The sequence below is a fragment of the Cyprinus carpio genome, chromosome A22 (genome assembly GCF_018340385.1).
Source record: "Cyprinus carpio isolate SPL01 chromosome A22, ASM1834038v1, whole genome shotgun sequence".
NCBI lineage: Eukaryota > Metazoa > Chordata > Actinopteri > Cypriniformes > Cyprinidae > Cyprinus > Cyprinus carpio.
In genome coordinates this window covers 20,373,985-20,396,456 of record NC_056593.1, presented here as the reverse complement: position 1 = coordinate 20,396,456, position 22,472 = coordinate 20,373,985, and the positions used below count along the sequence as shown (strand labels likewise).

At 37.0% G+C, this 22,472-nt stretch overlaps 1 pseudogene; it reads left to right on the top strand.

The window, feature by feature from the left end:
- LOC109096673 overlaps nt 1-22,472 on the top strand; it is a 48,784-nt pseudogene that overhangs the window by 10,867 nt on the left and 15,445 nt on the right.

The following is a 22,472-nucleotide window of genomic DNA, read 5'->3' as shown; positions in this document are numbered from 1 at the left end:
CTTTTGCCCTGTTGTGTCCTCTGTGGAAATGAACCTAAAAAGGATGGTGGCATGATTAGCAAATCAATTTAGTCAGCCGTCGGTCAATATGGCAGGCCAAGAGGAGATGGGTGTTGATGCTGCCTTGCCATCGGAAATAAGGTGGCAGATCGAAATTTGAAGTGACTAGATTCCTCGTCCCTGGTTAATTAAGTAGTGCCATTTGTCACTGTTCCTACTTATTCATAAATCTTTCCTTCAAGTTGGGACAGCTTGTCTGAAGGAGCTAGCTAAGTAGGAAAGCACTTAAGACTAATCTATAGAGTTCAGCACTGGGTGCAGTCTTGTGCCTGGTAATAATCAATACACTGCAGTAGTGTCATAAACACAAAGCCACTTATGACTAAAACATATCAAGGGGGGATAACATCTAGAGATTATTCTTTAAGCTTACAGGTTTTTGCACTTTTATTGATTCAGTACAGATGAACAGGAAATGAGCCATGATTTGTAATGTGTTGTACCTTGTTCGCTAACTGGCACATCACCCCAGCAACAAGAAACATCCAATCATCCATCCATCCATTCTCCAAACCACTTATACAGTGAAGGGAGTGGGGATGCTGGAGCCTATCCCAGTGTCTCAGGCCAAAGGCAGGGCACCACCCTGGACAGATGGTCAGTCACAGAGCTAGCAACTTTGTTTTGTTTAAACATTTGAGTGTTCCGAATGCAGACATGGTTAGAAAATACATACCCTTCCATACTAGATTTCTGAAAACCAAATCCCATGCAAGAACAAACTTTAGGCTGTCAGCAGAGCGGACTCCATACATGCCTATTATTAAAGGGTAAGCAATCTGTTTTTTCTTATCACTCTGTTCTTTGCATCATATTTATATTGCCTGTCCCTCAGGTTATAAGGTTTAGAACCCAGGGAAACATGTCCATTTCATGCATGACTTTTCTGAGGAAGATGTAAATACAGGGTTGTCACCAGTACATATGGTCAGTGATGGAACTCCTTTACAGCTGACTTGTTTCCTATGAGTACTCTATGCCGAGGTTCAGTACACACCCTGTGGTTTCTTCTGATGGGTGCTCCCATGTTGAACTAACTGTCTCCGCTTTGAGTGACACCAAGAGATGTAACGTACCTGAAATGCAGAAGTTCACGCATAGGTTCCAGGCAGTCAAGGTGTGGTTAGCAGGTCTATAATTAGAGTTGAGGCCACCGAGTCTTCGTGACGGCATGTCTGTTTTTGTGTGTATGCTGGATTTAAAAGGATCTATGTGTGTGGTGTGTTTCAAGTGAGTGAAAGAGAACAACAGCAGAAAATTCCCAGACTTCTCATTATCTGTATACCTCTCAATTGCATCTCTTAGCACCTGTACTTCCTAAATTGAAGGGCGTCCTGGCATAAAATTATCTTCCCCAGTCGTCATGTTTGTGCCACCTTTGCCTTCTGTGTTCCCCAGGCACTTCACATTACTGCAACACCCACCAGTGCCTGTACATTTATACCACAATACAGAGTCTTATTGAAGGACTTTATTGGTTCAGTGTAGATGCTGTTAAAAGCCACTGTGTTTGATTTATGAGTCAATGATTGGACTCTAGATTGCTATAACCTTCCATGTCACCTGCACTACAAACAGACACCCAGCAGCGCAGCCCTGCATTTCCCATCACTTGTAACACCGTTCCTGTTTATTCAACTCTGTTATCTCATGTGACCATTTCCCCTTAGTTCCTCTATCAACGCTGCTGTCTTCACATGATTGCTGTTGTTATAGTGCAGTGTCTCCAGATACACCCACATTCAGACTTTATAGATTAGATTATTATTCAGATTATGAGTGGGAAGTGTGGATAAAATCACAGTACAAGTCATTTTATAACTCAATATGGGAAAAGTCAACCTAAAAGTGTTTTAGATATTGCATAACCACATAGTGAAAACCTATATTGGAATAAAAAATGAGACCCATCTCATGTCTAACTCAGACCTCCCTCCATTCCTTCTCTCCCTCCCTCAGCCTTCTCACCAGGCCATCTACTGAGACCCATAAATCAATGGAGCTCAGTAGCCCTGTCGGGGTTTACCGTCTGTGGGGGGTATTGGTGGCCTAGGCTCCCCAGCCACTGGCTTTAGTTACACATCAATGAAGGCAGGTGAATAATACATTAGTCAGCCCCCGACAGTACAGTTCTAGGTGGGAAGGCAGACTGAGACTCCCCAGGCCCTTCATCAGTGCATCTGTGCCATAATCAGCCTCTGGGGATATACCTCTTAGCTTTGTCCTACCTCTCTTCCACCTGATTTACTTATTGTGTATGCAAATATTATGATGTTTAAACACCTGCTTTGGGGGTTAAAAGGACAGTTCTCTAAAAAAAAAAAACACATATATTTCACACCCTATATTATCCAGACCAAGATTAAGTTATTAAAGTGAAGTCTATCTCTATAGAATATGGAGTACAGGTGGCACTGTGTGTAAGGTATTAAATACAAATAAATTGCACCATTCCTTTCGTTGAGGCCAGGAGCTGCAAGTGACACCCATTAAGTCTAGGTTAATGATTTGAAGCAGGCAAGAAGTATTGCAACTGACCCAGGTCGGCCAGCAAGTACTGTAGAGATGGATTGTTGTGGCATAAACGGTCCTGGAACTGTGGGCCTTCACAGTACAGTTGCACTGTGTACTGATTTAATCCAGAGGTTTTCAAGTGGCCTTTCCTTGCATGCACAATTATAAAAACATTCACACTATCCCTCCAATGTATCAAGGCTTTTATTTAATTGTTTCAGAGACATCTAAACCCCTGGCCATATGGGGCAACCTAGAAGGCGGGTGGATGTCAACCTTTCTATCAACCTTCTCCAGCATAATTGCCCAGAAATGTACTTCCCATTACTACATATACCTTCTGTCACAATCTGTGAGTCAATTTGCTGTAAGTGAAACACTTAAGTGCATGATTGTGTGATCGCCAATGACCTAGACGCCCATGTGTCGTAATCAGGCAGTTGTTTCTATTTTAATCAACAGTCTCGGAGGTGGAGTTCGTGAATAAATTACTCAGATGGCCGTCTTCCATACACTCTGCCAGTCTTTGTCTGTGCGTTAGAGAGACGAAAACCATTTAGAAAGGTCTAACGAGTCAAGTTATTACTGCAGCCAAGTGTGAGAATAATTAACTGAGCGGCAATTAAGAACACGGCTGAAAAGATCGAACAGATAAGCATGGAGAGATTCACAACCAACATTTTTTTATTATTTTTTTTTTGCTTGCTTTAGCCAACAGGGAGTGTACAAGGAGTAAACAGAAATAACAAGTTATAACCTTCAATTAAAACCTCAGGTGCATTGGAAAAACGTGCCTGTGGCGGCATTATCTGGAAAGTTATATTACTGTTTCTTTTTGCACGTTTCACGGCATGTTGCAAAGTGAAATGTCCAGTGAGTGTTGATAAAAGCATGTTAAATTTTCCCTGAAAAGGGTGATATCCCGGTGAGTGGCGCTTAAAATGTTAATGCTCTATTGCGTTTTGGGATATAAACGCATCACCTACACTAAATCTAACCGATAGTGTTTACAAAAGCAAGAGTGAACTAAAAAAAACACATATGCTGAAGCAACAATGCCACTTTAGCTTGGTTCTACAAGTCTTTGAGCTCTTTTATCATGACTCGTGTTTCACAGTCCTCGTACCTGAGCATTTTACTATGTCAGAAATACATACATATGGGTTTGGAATAACTATCGTTGGTGTTTTTCTGTTCATTTCAGCTGGAAAACTGCAGTGATTTTTTTATGTATAGGTAAATTTTTTGTAGTTAGAGGCATGTTTTTCCAGTGAGCTTATGTTGACTAATTACCAAATAAGTACAATTCTTGGTACGGTTCTATGATTCACGTAGATAAGACATACCTTGGTCAGCCAACTTTACCAGTGCCTGAATAAAATTACAAAGTGACAAATAACAAAGTGACGTGATATACAGCCAAGTATGGTGACCCATACTCAGAATTCGTGCTCTGCGTTTAACCCATCCAAAGTCCACACACACCAGTGAACACACACACTGTGAACACACACCCGGAGCAGTGGGCAGCCATTTATGCTGCAGCGCCCGGAGCAATTGGGGGCTTGTTTGTCTTTCTCAAGCGCACCTCAGTCGTTGGTATTGCCGGCCCAAGACTCAAACCCACAACCTTAGGGTTAGGAGTCAAACTCTCTAGCCATTGGGCCAAGACTTCCCCAAAATTACCAGCATATGGTCAATTACCTGATTTGAGTGGTAAAATTTTGATCCAGGAACATGCTTTATGTGGTAACGTCACATTTTGCTTGTATATGAATGTTTAATCAGCTGTGGGAGCTTCTGAAATGTACATATCTCTGCGCCCTACTTTCTATTAATGACATATTTCCAAAGTGTCAGAGTTTGGTAGAAATTTCCAGTTCCAAACCATGCTTTTAGTCATATTCAATATTCATAATTAACGTATTCAGAGACTCGGTTTGGGTGTGTATTTCTTTCTGTGCATTTATTTGTCGGCTCAACATTCACAAAGGCCCTACCCATGTCCATTCCTGTCGGTAACTGCCTAACTTTTCTTTGTTGTTGCAGTACTGACCTGAGATATATAGTTGGGCAGGTAAACATTAACGAATGGGCTCTGGGCTTAATGAGCTAACATGAGAAGAGCTAGTCGAAAGAGGCCTGCTCTGACTCAGGGTAATGTGTCAAATGTAGCAACAAACGCTAAGAAAGAAGTCCAAAGAACTTAACATAATAACTCCTATTATGGTGCGGTGTGTAGTTGAAGCCATTAGACATGTTTTCTTTGTTCTAGCAGGTAAACCACAACACATCCTGATAATTAGCATGCAGCATGACACTGAGCTACAGATTTGTTCCCATGTCTTCAGCGGTAGCTGCCAGTGCTAATATGTGACGGCACTGGGAGGTTCGCAGGGATCTTGCCCTCGCAGCTTGGGTTTTCTTCTCAAGAAATTCAAAGGAATCTCAACCTCACTGGCTGCCCCAGACGGTATAACGGTTTGAAACATTACGAAGTGATCAAAAGCCACTGGAACGCTGGAAATGTGGACCACATCAGTCCAGTAGCTGCTAACAAACAGCTGCACCCTGATGCAAAAGCAGAAATCTCATATTTAACATCCATTAGAGGTTATTTGTATGTTTGCATTGTAAAATTGCACTGTATGTCTGGCTGATGACTATATCAGGAAGTAATTTTCACCCAGACATATATCTCATTATATAATTTGAAGCAGAACGGTAAAAAAAAAGAAAATTCTAACCAAAGCCTTTATACATACATTTATAGATGCTTATGAGTGACTGCGATGATGAACCCAAAGGTTTTTTTTTTTTTTTTTTTATTGTTTCATATTAATTTTTTTTGCATTAAGATAATTCAACTTTTTCCTAGGCTGTCAATATTTTTGCTACATTTTTAGAGGTGTTTTTATTAATATCATTATTAATATTTTTGCTGTAGTTTCAGATGCCTTTTATTTTTTAGTTTTATATTTCACTTTTCACTCACAGACTTCTAATCTTCAAGTATGGAAAATCTTTACTTCCAACTTTTTGTATCTTAAACACTGGGGATGGTTGAAGAACACTGTGGTGTTTTTGTGATACCTGTTCACTTTCCCATTGTGTCCATGCTATTATCGATCAGAAACCGTGATGTCAAGCTTTGGCATCATCCTCAGCGTCCTTTCACAAACATCTTATCTCAAGGTAAAAGTAGTTGGAAAAAATTAGGGTTTGGGGGGCATTTCAACATCCGCCCCACAGTCTGAAGTACCTCCTTTAGTGTTATAGCATGGCAAATGCCTTCCAGTGGTCCTGAGGGATCGTGCCATTACCATATATTTTAGCCTAGATGTCTGTTGGCTGCCTCTGCAGTGGCATAATGAACGTGTCAAAGGGAGGCGAGTACGGCAAACGGGCTGTTGAGGATGGTAGATGAGTCCCTGGACAGCAGCTACAACAGACAGCTCCTCTCTGTGGCTGACATTCAAGCCAGTGGCAGCGCAGTGCCAGAATACCTCAATAATGAACCTGGAATGGAGGTATGGGGAAGTCAGACATGCCTTCTGCCTCGTTCTTTTGGCTTGGATTACAAAACACCAGGAGAGGAATATAAATACCTCCAAAACCAAATATTCAGAATTTTGTGTGGGAGGGCGCATGGCTCCCTGGAGACCGGGGCTAGTTGTCACATTCGTTACTCCAGTAAAAATTTCTCAGGGTTGGTTTCTTTTCCAATTTCTGGTTGGGCATTTCTGTCTTTTTTTTTTTTTTTTACTGTTTTTGTCCATTAAACAAAGATGTGTTGACTTTTCATGGAATATGCCTCAATAGCACCATATGAATAATGCCTGTGCACTCAGGTTGTTTTTGATTTATGTAAAAACATCTCCATCAGTACCGTGTGCCAGATTTTGGGACATAGCTTGACTGATAATATGAGTAGTGGGTAATGATGCATTTAGCTCTCTATTGAGCATGGAGGCATATTTTAGAGTTTCAAAAAGATCTTTTATTTTTTTCTGCAGTATTGGCAGACTTGCATTCCTGGCAGTTTATTACAGACTGAGTTGAATTTCAACCAGATCGAGAAAATCAATCAAAACATAGTTACCGTGATTTTAGTCCTTATACTTTTCACTTGAGGAGAGGGAGAGGTGTTTGACTGTTGGTTAAAATGTGTGTACGCTCAGTTCAGTCAATGGCAGGATTCCATCATGCTTGACAGATTGCAATTTTCTCCACTCATTTAAAAAAAAAAAAAAAAAAAAAAATATATATATATTATATATATATATATTATAATAATATATATATTTTACACATCTTGGAGGCTTTAGGTTTTTTAATCATAAAAAAAAGCTACATTACTGTTTAACCTATTTCCAACATTTAATTGTTTATTGAACATTGGCGTCTTTTTAGAAAGTTTTATTTTACATTTAAACAGAATACAATGTTACTAAAATGCAAAGGTCTCTAAAAGTTACTTTGTTTTTTGATAATTCAGACTCAGAGTTTTTATTTATTTTAAATAATAGAGAGAAACCCCCATGGTGACACCAGAAACATTTTAACAGGTGTTTTTTTTTAGACTGAATAGAATGCATTTCTTTGTGTGAAACACTAAAACAACTCTTTGCTTGGGTCGCATTGCTATGACCTTTTGTGACCTAAACATATGTTTTATTATTTTCTCAGTGCCATTTACAAGATGCTTTAGGAGACAAAGTGTCCCTCCCCCTCTTCCAAACCTTCTGTAAATCTGTTTTACTGTCACTGGCTTGCATTTTTCAACTGGCTAGTTGAGTCCATCTGTATTTATTCTAGCTGGCCCTGCTCCCTGCTGACAGTAATGGAGACCTGGAGAGCATGATAGACAGGGAGAAAAAGAGGAGAAGGGTTTTCAGAGATATGGGGGGAATCAGAGAGAATGAAGTGGATGGAAAGGATGGCTGTGATCAGCGTCGGCCTGGTCAAAACACTTCCTGTTGACTGATACAACCTCAGACACTTGGGGGAAAGAAGACAGAGATAGAAAAGGTGTGAATGAAACATTAAAAAGACAGAAGGAAAAGGAGCGGGTGAGACGCCAGCAAAAGAGTGGCTACTTTGAAGATCCTAAAAATGTAGGATATTTTAGGTTGCTTTAAAAATTTTTAAATGTTGCTACACAGTCATTCCACCACCATATTACTATTTGTTTTTAATGTTGTACTGACATTCTATAATGCAGAAAAATTGTATAAAAAATAATGATTAAAATATAAGGAATTTTATATATGAGGGAAAATGCTTTTGCGTTCTATCACAGATGTTTGCGGTTTCGCAAAGAAACTTTGCATTTGTGCGCAAAAGTTTTTCCATTCACCCGAGAAACTTTGCAATGGCTCACAAAATGTTTGCCAAATAAAAAATAAAAATTGTTGCAAACTTTGCAAGGTCGCAAAAGTTTTGCATAAAAACTTAGAAATGTACACGAACAATTGTTGCGTTCCCCGGAGAAACACTCACAAAACGCCTGCGTTCCCCCCAAGAAACTTGCCGTTTGTGCGCAAAACTTTGTGATTATGCAAAATTTCTCAGGTGAGCACATAACATTTGTGAGAGAACGCAAAAGCATTAAAATATTATTTTTTCCTCCCATCTCACATTTTTCCCCTTTACTTTTTCCCTTTAAGTTTTCCTTGTGTCTAAACTCTGATTCTAGAGTTTTCTTTTAAAATTATATGCAAAACTTCAAACAGAAACTCTTGCTTAGATGTCATAAACATGTGACCATCAACATCGATACGGAAACATGACTGTGGGGAGAATCACATGCTCTGACGCATAAATTACATTATGCTAGTGTTTTAGACTAGGAATCCACATGAAACACATCATACATCATGAAAGTACAGCTGTCGTTCTCTCTGACCAGCAAACACTGTCATTACTGTTGTGTAAAGATGCCTGAAGCATCAGCTCTGGTGAAGACGTCATACTGTAATATTTTTTTTAAGAAAGAATTGGAAAACCAAAAAGAGCACAAGCTTTTGAATGAAAGTCTTGGTAGATATTGATTAGTGGGGAACACATTTAAGTCATTTCTAACCAAAGAGTCAAATCTAAAATTATTATGAACACAAACGAGGCCTACGCATTCTTGTTTGCCTTGCGGCCGTACAATAACTCGCCTCTACAAGAAGAAACACAAACGCATTAATTGATTGTACTCCTGCAGCGATGTGAGTCTAACAGACGGCTCCCATTTAGTGTGAAATCTGTAATTGGATCAACGTTTGGTATCAGAATACGCCAGCGTGTTAGCTTAAGTGGCTCATTAATAGCTGATCGTGCTTTATCTCCATCTCAAACGCATCTCGTGTCCTGTCTAGCCACAACAGAGTAACTGATGTGCAGTATCGGAACACTTTCGCTAAGTGCTTTAGGGGACACCATGCCCGAATTCATGACAATTGATCACAATGGGCATAGGTGGCCAGAGCGAAATAGTCCATTTTATATCATGGATCCCTTCTACCATTTCTTTTAAGGAGACATTGTTTACCTTATTTACTTAGAAAGTTCATAGGTAGTAACCTTTTAAGGTACTAATATGCATCTTCCATGTGTTAATGAGGTCCAAAATATATATATTTTGAAATATTTTCACCCAGTGACAGCTTTCGTACCTTTTCTTTCTGAGTATATCGTGATTTTTCATGAGATATTTTTAATGCCAATGTTTTACACACGGTGTGTAACTATGTAATAATATATTTATTACTATATTATAATGTGTTAAAAAAAAAAAAGTTGCAAAAGTTGTACCTTCTTGGGTAGAAGAGTTTATTCCTTGTCCCAGTTCCCTGAAAGGGACATTTCACACCTTATCTACTCTCCATTTTTTTTTTTTAATATCGGTAACTTTTAAGGCACTTATAAGCATGTTATAGGAATAAATATTGTACAAAAGTGTACCTTTTGAAAAGGTACCACCCCAGTGACAGCTTTTATACCTTTTGTTTTCTGGGTGTACATTGGTTTTTCACTAGTAATTCTAATGCCAAATGTTTTATATATTGTATTACATGTTATAATGTCTTTATTACAATATTATTATATTGTAATACATACACTCACAAAAAAAAATTGGGATACATAAGCTTATCCCTTATCCTAGTACCCTTAAAGGGACATTTTATACATTATCTACCCCTAAAATATTAATAGTGCACCTTGTTACTACTCTAAGGTACTAATTTGCATCTTTTATGGGTAGAATACCACTCAGTCCCATATGAAAATGCATATGAAATGCGATACAAGTCTCGAGTAATTCACATGGAGAGGGGGACACTGGGAAGGTCTCACTGCGTTAAACAGGTGACATGATCACTCTACTTCTTTAGGAGCTCTGGACATGGTAGTAATAGGGACACACATTTAGACACTGGGAATGCAGCATTGTGAGCACACCTGGTTAGCAGACAGTCGCCCCAGGAGCTGCCTGTTCATCAGACTGACCGTGCTCTGTAATTAAAGGCCTTGGAAAAAGGAAGAAAAGAGAACTGATGTGGGTAAGGAGAGGTGCAATGCCCATTTCTGTGACTGAAACTAGATCTGGAAGGCACTGCGGGGTTCATGCAAAAACGATCAAGACTTGAATATTCATCTCGTTTGTGGCATCTTTTGCTCGCCGTATGTACCTGACGTGCTCTCCTCTTTGTGCTGTCTGTGAGCGTGAACGGCATGTCTGGCTCTGCTTGATCAAAGCAAATGGGCCCATTTTCCACAACCCCATTCCCTTGATGATGTCAACTTCAAAATCAGACCCCCTAAGACCTCGCACTAATCCCAACATCTTCTAATGTCAGCTAAAGAACTAATTAACACAACAAACAAAAATGCAGCAGGCGCACTTATGCTCTTTGTCACCTTCCTGTCAAATGCTGTCATCGTAGCTGGTGTCAAGACTGTTGAAAGAGTCTTTGAGATTTGAGCGTCGACCATATTCAATTCAACAAAATGGACAAATCACTCAGGTTAGTTCTCTATGAAACTGTACACATTAGCATATTTCTAAAAAAGTAGTACTTATTATGGAAATTATATGCTTTAAAAGACTATACTTATGTGCAAACTGAATGTAATTTTTTGGACCCTTAATTGCATGTTTATCGCAAATTTATTACAGTATAGTTTACATTTATTTAAAATGCAATTTAGCTTAATTTTAGAGTATTTTCTGATTCACTTAAGTCGTACTTAAGTGCATCTTTATATGTAATTTTATAATTGTTTCTACTGTCTTTGAAATATGGTTAAAGTTTACTATTGAATGCACTGACAAGCATTTATAGTAAACACTAAAATATACTTAACATAACTCCTATTGAAAGCAGTATATGTCATGTATTTAAATATATTTGTAATTACACATTTGTAATCATGTAGTGATGTAGTATATTCACTTTAAATGTAATATTGAGTAACACAAACTAAAATATTATATTATTCAACATCAAAATAAGTTTACTTCTTAAAAGCACTACAATGACTTAAAATGTACTTAACGTAAAACAATTAATTTGAAATTTTTACCTTTTATTTAATTGATATTTTATTATTTACAAGTGCATTTTTATTATTATTTATTATTATTATTATTTTTTTAAATATACTTTTTAGATTTGTAGTACAATGCAATTAAATGTACATTTTTGCAAGTGGTAGATTTTCTTTGAGCACATACTGATAAAATTCATAGCTTGAATACATTACAAGGCACTGGCATAAATGTAAATCTAGCACAAATTTTGATTGTTTTGCATGACATAACAATAGTCAAGTGCCAGAAAACTCTGTTTTTCTAAATTTAGGAGTTTTCACTGTACAATTACAAATTCAGCAAAGACTTTTCAGGCAATTTTACTGGTTAAAAAAATATGGTAAATCCATCATGAAATGAACACTACATCTGTAGCATTGACAGTGAGCCCTGTTAGTACGTAAATGACTGGGAGAGTGACAAGCATTGTGCCATGACTGACAGACAGATGGGGATGAGGAGACTCCTTTCATGATTTTCCCCATGGAGGATTCAGGGTGATGGTGATCCAGCACCTACATCAAAGAAGCGTCGACCAATTAGAGGTTTGCACACGCAGCTCACCAAAAGCAGCCTTCTCCTCTAATCACCACACTCCAGTGTGGCACAAAAGCCTCTGAGGCCGCTCCACCACATTTCAATTTAAATAGGATCCCCCCTTTTTCCCCTCCATCCTCTGTCAACGACTTTCCCCCTCTCTCCCATACACACTCTCCCCCACTTGCTGCTGCGTCTCACCTAACCCCCAAAAAGCTAATAAAAGCAGCTACAAAAGCCCAACACAAAAGCAATCATTTCTAATTAGCTTTTAATAAGTTTTATGCAGTTGTTGTCCCCACTCCTGTTGACACATCTCAGTGTTGGGTGGCAAAACAGAGCTCAAGAGTTTGGAGACAGAGAATGTGACATTCGTTTTTTTTGTCACCGGGCCTGCCGTTTTCTTCGGTATGATTTCACAATGGCACAGCGTGGAGACAAAACTGGCAGAGATGCAAGATGGAATAGACAGATCTGAGAATTTCCAGAGAATTAATGAATTATTCCTGAAAATTGAATACAATGAATACAATGTTTGATTTAATAGTTAGAATAAAATTACTCCAAGTACAAATTTTTTTTTAAGAGTGTGACATTTTACAATAAAATCAACGATTTTTCATTTAGGGATGCGCTGATCTGATTTTCATATCGGATATCGGCTCCGATACTTCTTTTGTTTGAAAGATTGGGTATCGGTTAGACATCCGATATTGTGAATATATTCTGTGTTACTGTTAAGCCGCACAAAAGGCATAAAAAACATTATAAAAATCATTTTTGATACAAAGTAATGCATTATATTCCAAGTCGTCTGACGCCATACGATAGATGAATATTTAGGTCTTTAAAGTAAACTCTTTCGTAAACTCGCGTAAACTCTTTTCTCCGCTGCGGCTGTAAGTCAGCATATCACACAAACCCTGGTTTTCATTTGGATGCGACAGTCAGCTCGGTACAACTCTCTCCAATCGATCGTTCAGGTGTTCCCATTATTTATACTCTTGATTTGTAGATAAATGTCCTATATGATTTTTGCATTAAAAGGACTTTATCTTGCTGGAGTTTATTGTTGTTTCTAAATCGTGTTGGCTTGCTACTGGGGGTCTGTTGAGAACAAAAACGGAGGGAGTAGAAAAGACTATAAAATGCTCCTCATGCACACAGTAACTGACAAGATTTAAAAACGTTTTAAAGAAAAGGCTCAATAAACTCTTACACAGATACAAATACATTAGCACATCATATCTCTTCCCTTTGTGGTCGTTTGAGCTTTTTAAAGCAAAAGCGCGTCTGCGTGCTGTGACGCAAAGTGTATCTTTTTTGTGCACCGGATATACATACTGTAATCGCTTTCTGTTGCACTGTGATATTGGTTTGGACATATCTATCAGTATCTTTGGTGACCTAAAAAAAACAAATTGCTGGACCTAACATAGGTTAATGAAATGTCTTTAATGTTTATTATACCTATATCTATCTATCTATGCATATAGATGCACATGACTATAATATATTCTAATGCAGTCTAATATATATATCGTATCATAGTATAGGTATAATATTATTATATATATATTTTGAATTCATTAAATTATTGTGCACTTGATTTTTCTAGAACAAACTTTTGCAGCGGAATTATCCACTGGATCTTGGGGCGGTTTTGTCATGGACTATGAATATTTTGTTGTATAGACTATTATCGATATGTTTTTATATATATATATAATATAAATATTTAGTCTTATATATAATAATATATTAATGTTTAGGTTATATTATTTTGTATAAGTAATTGTGTATGAAAGAGTGATTATCAGTTCCATTCACAGATATATAGAATTTTTTACACTTATTTAAAGAACAAAAACATGATATAATTATAAACAAAGAAACCTTGGATCAGCCAATAGCAAGGTGTGGGGTGGGTTTTTTTGTTTGACTGACCAATGGGGAAGGTGAGGAGTCATCACAAAACTGGTTAACAACATTTTTTTATTTTTGCCGCTCCATTTGGTGGCAGTAATAATGCAGAAAGTACACACTTGTCCTTTAATTTTCATGAAATGCGAAATTATATGTAAATTCTGTTCTTTTTAGTCCTTATTCTGCACTCTACTGGTCTAGTCTTTGCTGTTTCACATGGATTTTATTTTTTTATTTTTTTTTATATCCCACGTCTTCTAACCTCCAAACGACGTAAAAAAAAAAAGGAACGGGTAAAGCTGAAAAGCAGAAATCCTGCAGTAATCTCTCACCTGTCTATGCCCACACGCCACTGACTCAGTTTCTAAATCCACCGAACATTCTTTGTATCAATAGAGGTAGTTTTGTTCACATACCCCTCTTTAACAACGATTGCCTAACTGGAACAAAGAAATATTTTAAGGCAGTCGTAAAACCCACAGAAGGTGTGTTTGTGTGTTGTTTGATTCAAGTGTTTCTCTGTCTTCCTCTGTTATTAGTGCTGCTCTGTCATTAGAGGATTAGAATGGGAGAGCTGACCTTTCTTACATCAATAAACGTGTGTGTGTGTGTTTTAACATGCAACTCCGATAATGGGGAATTTGGCTTTCATTTGAATGTGTGCATGTCTACACTTGTGTGTTGTTAATGTTTAAAACCAAAACAGGCTGACTTATCATTTAGTAATTTACATCGATTTCCTATTTCCTCCTAAACATCCGGGTACACATTTCATGTTCTTTCAGTCATCAATGTTTTTGATTATGTGCTTCAGTTACCTGAAATTATGTACATTTCCAGGGATTTTTGTGTTTATATGAGAACCCTATTAATGAGCCATTGTATAAATATGTACATGTATAAATGGATTATTAATAAGGTCCCATAAAAGACTCAAAATCTCAGTAAATTAACATGTACATATATTATATAATACTGCTATTAAACACACACACACACACACACACACACACACACACACACAAACAAATAAGTGATCTATCTTTTAAAGTAGTTCAGTATATTATTATTGTTACTATTTAAGTAAAAAAAAACAAAACAAACACAAGACATAATTGAAACATTAACTAAAATGAAAATGAAAACCAAAAAATTTATACAAAATATATATTTTTTTGTAATTAAAGTTGATTGTTTGCAAATCTTCCCACATAGTGAGGTAGAGATGTGGGGGCGTGTTTAAACGAGCCGTTTTAGGAGGGTGTGGTTGACTTCTTAACTTTTATAAAGAATATCTCTTTGGATTTGAGACTTTAGTCTTTGCAACTTTACAGATCTTCTTTATTCACCAAGAGCTTGTAACAACTCCAAAGAAGAAAGGAAAAATTGAAATCGCATCATATGACCCCATTTAAGTAGCTTGCATTGGTATATTGTTACTATTTTCTTATATTTCTTTATTTTATAGTAAAAAAAAAAAAAACCCAAACAATTTAATTATTTTTTTGATGACAGTTTCAACATGAGGCAAATAAGGAAACCTGCGCTTCATTTTGCGGCAGTTAATTTATGTGTCGGGCCTGTTTTCTCAAGTTTCATAAATGTTCTGCCTCACTACCTTAAGTTTATGGTGTGTCATTGGGTTTATAGCCTAAAGTTTGCCCATGCTTCACACTAAAACATTCAGCTTGTGCAAGGGGGAGGTTTCTTCTCAGCACTCGTCAATCAGGTTCGACGTCTCCCCCCCCCTGCCAGAAAATACCCATACCTTAGGCTTTTCCTCAAAACTGAGAGAAACAGGAAATAAACTGTTCGGTTCCCAGCTGCCTAAACAAAACTTTCCCTGTATGGAGCCATTTTAAACAGTAGCGAGCTGGTCTGTGGGCCGTAATGGAGGCATGGTGCTGCTGTGGGCTTCATGCTGGAGTGTGAATGAATTGTCGCATTGAGGGCACGGCCTCTCGCCCCCCTGACTGCGGCGGGATGGGGTGAGGGGTGGCTCGCCCTCCGCTGCGTTCGCTTGGGCTCTCTCATTGAGCTGAGAATTGCCTCCTCATCTAAAAGAGCGTGGCTCAGCTGACACAATGCTCTGCTCTGCTGTTTTTCAGCACAGCGATACAAAACGCAAACAAAACAGAAGGCTGCAGAACGCCGCAGTCAGTCTCCGCATGCTCCCGAACGTTCAGCCTGTTTCACTGAGTCACAGCTCGCTTTCACTTGGGCTTGCTAGCTTTGCCACAGCTGGCAGCTGACTTATGGGTTTCTTTTAAATAACGAGAGCGGACCTGTCAGTCAGTGACACAATATGACGGTCCGGACGCACCGCATGACATCCCGACAGGCAATCAATGACCAATTCTATCTGAAAGAGTAAACAGCTGCCTCAGACTTGGTCTTGTACAAACACCTACGTGTTTGAAACTTCTCATGTAGGCACAAACAAGTTCAATATTTCCAGTAGACACAGTTTTTTTTTTTTGTACGTCATGAGTAAACAAAGATGAGTGGAGAAGATAAAACTAATGTAAACTTGGTATTAACATCCGTCTCAAATGATATGATCTCAGTCAAATTAGACAGAGTGATACGAATGATTTTGATTGACAGGTGAGTAGGCGGTCCTTCGCTGTCATCCGGGGACACATCAGGATGTATCGGCAAGGTGCAAATAATGCATATTGTTCTGCACAATTAATCAATTTAAAATCGCAATATTGTGGTTGTAATAGCTGCAGTTTAATTTTAAAGGGCTCGTTTTATTTTCCGGCAAAATAAAAGCTTGATGGTTTTTATGTTTGAAAATCAGACAGCCATAAAATATTCATACTGTAATTTTACAGTTATATAGTTACAGTACTGTAAATTTAGTTGTATTAGTAGTAGTAGAAGTATTTATCATTCTAAATTCTTATTTTTATTTATTACAAAATTAATCAATCTGTTTATTTTTTATTATTTTTTATAGCCATAATAATAATTATAATGAAAACAGGTACTATTACTATTATTACTACTGTTGTTGTAGTTGTGCCATGTTTATATATTTTATAATTTGAATAAAATTACACAAGTACACATTTTAATAAATAAATATGTATATTACAAATTAAGGTTACACTTTATTTTTAAGGTGTCCTTGTTACAGTGTAATTATACATATAAGTGCTGAGTAATATTAATGAACTACATGCAGTAGTTAAGGTTAGGGTTTGGGTTTGGCTTAGGGTTACTTGGATGTAATTATGCATAATTAATTGTTATTATAATAGTAAGTACATGTAACGTGTAACAAGGACACCTTAAAATAAAGTGTTACCAAATTAATGTGAAGCAGGGTTATTATAGTTAACTAACACTAAAACTTAAAAAGCCTTTTCGCTAATTGAAATAAATGAAATGTTAATGGAAATAAAATATGAAAGCTGTTATTTTATTCGTTTCTTTTATTAGTTATGTTATTTCAGCTAGTTTCCAAGGTGACATTTCTCATTTTTATTTAGGTTAACTTGATGTACTAAAAACTAAAACTGAAATAAAAATTAATTAAAAATAAAATAGACATTTTAAAACAGCAAAAAACTAACAAAAATGACAAAAAACACTATAAAATTACTAAAACTTTACCTAAAATTAACAGGAGAGCAGAAAACATAAAAATAAAATCGAATCTAGGCAAAATATTAACAAAAACTATAATAGTATAATAGTAATAGTATCTCAATGATACTGAAATAAAACTGATGTGCAGATACAATTTACAAGCAAGCCATTCAGATTGATAACACCAATCAAAATTATTAATGAACCAAAAAGATTTCCTGCAGAAAATGCCACAATATTATTATTATATTATTATTTATTATTATTTTACAATAAACAGCAAACCTAGAGCTGTTTGTGGGTAAATATATATATATATATATCAATTTTTTGTCACAAAAATATCAATTATTTTCCTCCAAATCATAAAGTCCTACATGCGGTCACAACCACTACAACTTTTCACATCGTGAATGAATGTTAATGCCTGGTGTAACAGTGTTTAGCACTCGCTTTGGAGGACAAGAAACATACTCTGATATTTATTTGAAATACTCCCATTCATCTAATTTAGTAAAATATAGTCCCAGTTGTAACTGCAGCCACAATGTATAAACAGCCGGAGCAGGTGGCAGAAGGTAATATGGTCTGGCTCAATATGTTGGTAGTCTAGGCTGAGTGAGTGTGCTTTCATTATAATAAATACAGAGAGCTGCACATATGGCTGGTTGGGATAAAAACAGAAAAAACAGACAGGCAGAGCATATTGGGTAGTGAGGAAATTGTGAAGATCTTCCTTTTGTGAGTTTTATGGTGCTATTCAAGAACTCCTTTGCTCTGTTATATATCCTCTTGAGTTTTACAGCTGCTTGCTTAAGGGTGCGAGTATGTGGATGTTTTGTGTGTGTGTGTGTGTGTGTGTGTGTGTGTGTGTGTGTGTGTAGGGGAGCGGGTTGTCTTTCAAAAACACTTAGCTTTTCTTTCCCACCCAGCAAATACAAGGCTAATTAAATCTAATTAGAGGGAGGGCTGTCATAAATCTTTGACAATGCCTTCTGGATCACCCACAAAGCTGTTTCGCCTTTCTGCCGTCTTTTCACTGTGTTGATTAGCATGATAGCGTTCTCTCCGTTCCTGCACCCATGAATTTACCGCAATGCATTAATACCTATTAACAACATGGACAGTGACAGATGCGTGTTGCTTAGCTCATCCCGAACAGTGTGAAATCACTTCCTCCCAAGTTTTTCCATTTCCATGTATTTCCCTTATTTGTCTGTTGATTAGGCTAATATTCATTTTTTATTTTTTTGCAGAAACACTGATGGACACCAAATGGGCCACCACTGAACTCGCATGGACCTCACATCCTGAAACTGGGGTGAGTTATTACTTTTGTGTGTTTGACTTTGGTTAACCTGAGCCCATCATGCTTATATGATCCACTGCTTCAGTCCAAATAAAGTTTACAGGGTTCTCTCCGGGTCACATTTGACCTCAGCATAAAATAAAGAAACTAACTGGTCCGTTTATTTTATTTTATTATTTTATTTTATTTTATTTTATTTTATTTTATTTTATTTTATTTTTTAATTTATTATTTGTTGTTCTGTGTTGTTTTATCTTGAATTTATTTTGTTTCATCATTTTATTTTGTTTTTCATTTCTGTTTTGTTGTTTTTAATTTTTATTTTTTATGTTGCAACATTTTGTAGTATTTTTTTCCCCCCTTTTTTGTTATGGTCATTTTGGCATTATTTTCATGTAAAATAAGCAAATTTTCTCCAAAATGTTCACTACCATAATAATAATAATAATAATAATAATAATAATAATAATAATAATAATAATTAAAAAAAAAAAAACAACAACAAAAAAAAAAACTTTGCATTACTGAAAAGTTCTTCTCCATTGAAAATTACGTCTCCATTGCAGTAATGACAGTTAAAAATGTGCTTAATTGTCTTGAAAATCATGTTAAAATACAAACTCTCAAAATCAACTCACTGTTATCAATAACATTTCTTATTATCTCCATTGAAATCATTCATTGGAGGGTTGAAAATGACTCGCACATGTTCCTGCCTGGTTTCGTGATATTCTCTCATAAATGCTGCAGTTATAGGACCTTTAAATCAAGAGGTATTATAAAAGGTACAATTACAGTCTTGTTCAAATATAGTGTGTTAAAACACAGGAAGCTCTGAGTTCCATCAGATAAAGGCAATGCCCAAATTGGATTTCACCCTAGCTGTGTTACATTCATTCTCCAAAAGTGAAATTGTGCCCACAAGCTTTTGGCAGACACAGCTGAAGTATCCTTTGCTTGGTATATCTTTCACAATACCCAGACACTGCTGCCTTTTCTTACTTCTTTTGTTGGGATTTGTCTAATTCTTTTTGGATCCTTCACCTCTCTTCCTTATATCCTTTACGTTAGGGTCCTGTGTCAATTGCCCCCTTCCTGCCCCCCCAGCCACACCATTTCAGCTGTTGCAGTCACCCCTCCCCAAAACCTTTACTTCCGAGTAACTTAGCACCAATGCACCGAGGCGCAAGAGCAGCCCCAAAGACACAAATCAACTGGCATCTTACCTTCCCCGTCCATATATTATTCTTGTAAATATCCCTCCCCGCCCCCATTAAAGCACTAAAACTCACCAGCACAATGGGCCAAAGCACAGCCCCTTTACACCCCAACAGATGCTGCTTTTCAGAACATACATTGCCCAATTCTTTCCCTTCTGCTCTCTGTCATACACACTGCTATACATTTCATCCACGCCACCCCACTGTATTTTAGGACAGACGGGGGAAATGTGGCACCAGTGTGTCCTTGCTTTAAATTTCACAGTGTTCCAGACACTTCTTTTTTCAATCTCAAATTGAAATATTCCTTCTTCTGGAGCGAATCCCACAACAAATGTTATTTCAGACCAAAACTAAAATGAAAAATAAGATGTTTTGTGAAAATACTGTTTTACATCAAACTAATCTCATTGGATTTGCATGATTGCATTATATATATATATAGTATGTTTCTGTTTAAATTTGCAAAAATTAAAGGCTATACAAGAAAAACTACCATGAACGATAAATGCTATAGAATTATTTATAGAATTATTGCTATAGAAAATATTTATTTATTCATTTATTTATTGCAGTTATGACAATTTGGGGTAAGGTGTGGGAGGGTGTTGCCTACTTGTCATATTTTTTTGGTATTTATTTTTAGCAAAATATATTTTCTTATTTCTGCTGGGGATTAAATGCAATTTTGACAGTTTTTTTTTTTTTTTTTTGGAGATCCAGCCACTGGCTTAATTGGCACCCTCCATATCTCTCTTTCCTACAGCACACTCATTTCTAATTTTGTGTGACACTGAGTTCAATGGTATGTCGCACCCAGAAAACCAAAATGGGAACTGGGCCCAGATAATAAAAACAGGGGCAAAAAGTTGGAATAAATCCCAGTCTGACACAGCAGTTATTTTTCTCTTTGCATTTAATCTGCCATGAAAAAACAAACAAAAAAAAAATTCCTCTATTAGTCATTAGTTTGACACCTGTTACCCCAGAAATAAACACAGATATATACAGACTGTAACACCATTAAGGAAAAATAAACATAATGACCTGCTGTCGCTTGAACCTGACCTGATAATTCTTCCAAGATAAAAAAACCGAGTAAAAAAAAAAAAAAAAAAACACTGTAATGCACTTATATATTCATAAATAAACCACATAAACCATCATTCCACAAGCAGCATCTGCATCTTAAGTAAATTAATTGAACCTTTTTTATTTATTTATTTATTTATTTATTTTACTTTCAACAAATCGAAGAAATGCAGCAGGGGAAAATTAATGAGCATAACTTTTCACCTTGAAACAGAAGTGCGTATTTTTTTCAGTACTTTCAGACAGTACTATCTCATATCAACATGTAATATGCAGAAATAACTTAAAGTAAGCCATTCTTAGGCTTATTTCCCTGAAAATGAGCTGAAAAGAAATCAACTGGGCATCTTAATCTTAAAAGGAGGAATGTTTGGTGCACCATTATCCCTAGAGTAGTCGACACCATGTGTGGGCCACTTACTCATTTCCGTCTTCACTCCCTCAGCAATTTATTCCACTAAACTAAATGCCCATTTACACTTCATTTTTTTCCTTCCCTTATCGCATTGACCTGATGCTTATTATTGATCTCAGCACCCTTGGCTCAGAAAGACAGTGATAAAGCAGAATCTTCTGGAAGCCCTGTCTGCTTTGGGTCCCCGGGGCCCATAGGAATGAATGGCCTGTCCGCACAACATCCATATTTCTATGTTAATTAAACACTTCACCTCTACACAAACACTACGCTACTTTCTCAACAAATCTCTCAATGCCGTGCAATTTTTCGTTTTCGGTTTTTGGCTACAGCTCATGTTCTCTTTTAGGATCGCTTATTCTTGCTCTGAAATTGAACTGGCTGTAATCAAAAGAAGTTGGACGGTTTCCCGAGGTTGAGCGTGAATCTATTTGTTCCTTTACTGAATTGAATGTGAATCATTTCTTGTTGCTATATGCTGCTTGTTTAAACAAGCCATGGTTGATGTAAAAACCATCATTAGATGCCAAGATTGCTAGAAGGCTTTTTTACTCGACCACAGTCTGTACTATCATTAGTAGTTGCTACATAATGCTTATCATGTCACATGCTGTTACCACAAATCGCAATGTAACATTTAGTACCACATCAGCAGTCAACCTCTTGAAGATACCTCTCACCTTTCTTTTCAAAAGATGTATACATTTTGGTAGAAGATTGAGTGTAGCTTGTTGATCTGTATGAATACAGTGAAATCATGATGGTTTAATTGAACAGTAATTGATTGTGAAGTGATGCAGAGAGTACTCCACAGTCAAGGTATGAGGGAAACATCCATTCGTTTTATTCGATGGAGTTCTGATACTCCACAGTAATTTTGATTAATTTGCCAGGCAGGTCTCCTCATTGAACTGGTGAACACAGATGAAAGACCAGCGTGCAGCTGCCCACTTAATGACATCACACACAATGTGTAATTGAAAAGGCACTAACCAAAAAGCCCAAAATTTAATTTCCCCTCGCTTTCATCCCACCCCACTCACTCTTTTCTCAGCTTGCACCCTGCGTTATATTGTTTCTTAGCTCCGGTGTGTGGGCCTGGAGCTGAGAAGGAGCAATTTATTGCCTGCCATACCTCTGTAGCGTAACACCTCAGAGTTCTAAAGCCTTGGATAACATCAAAATGAGAACAGTTTCATTTATAATACTGACAAT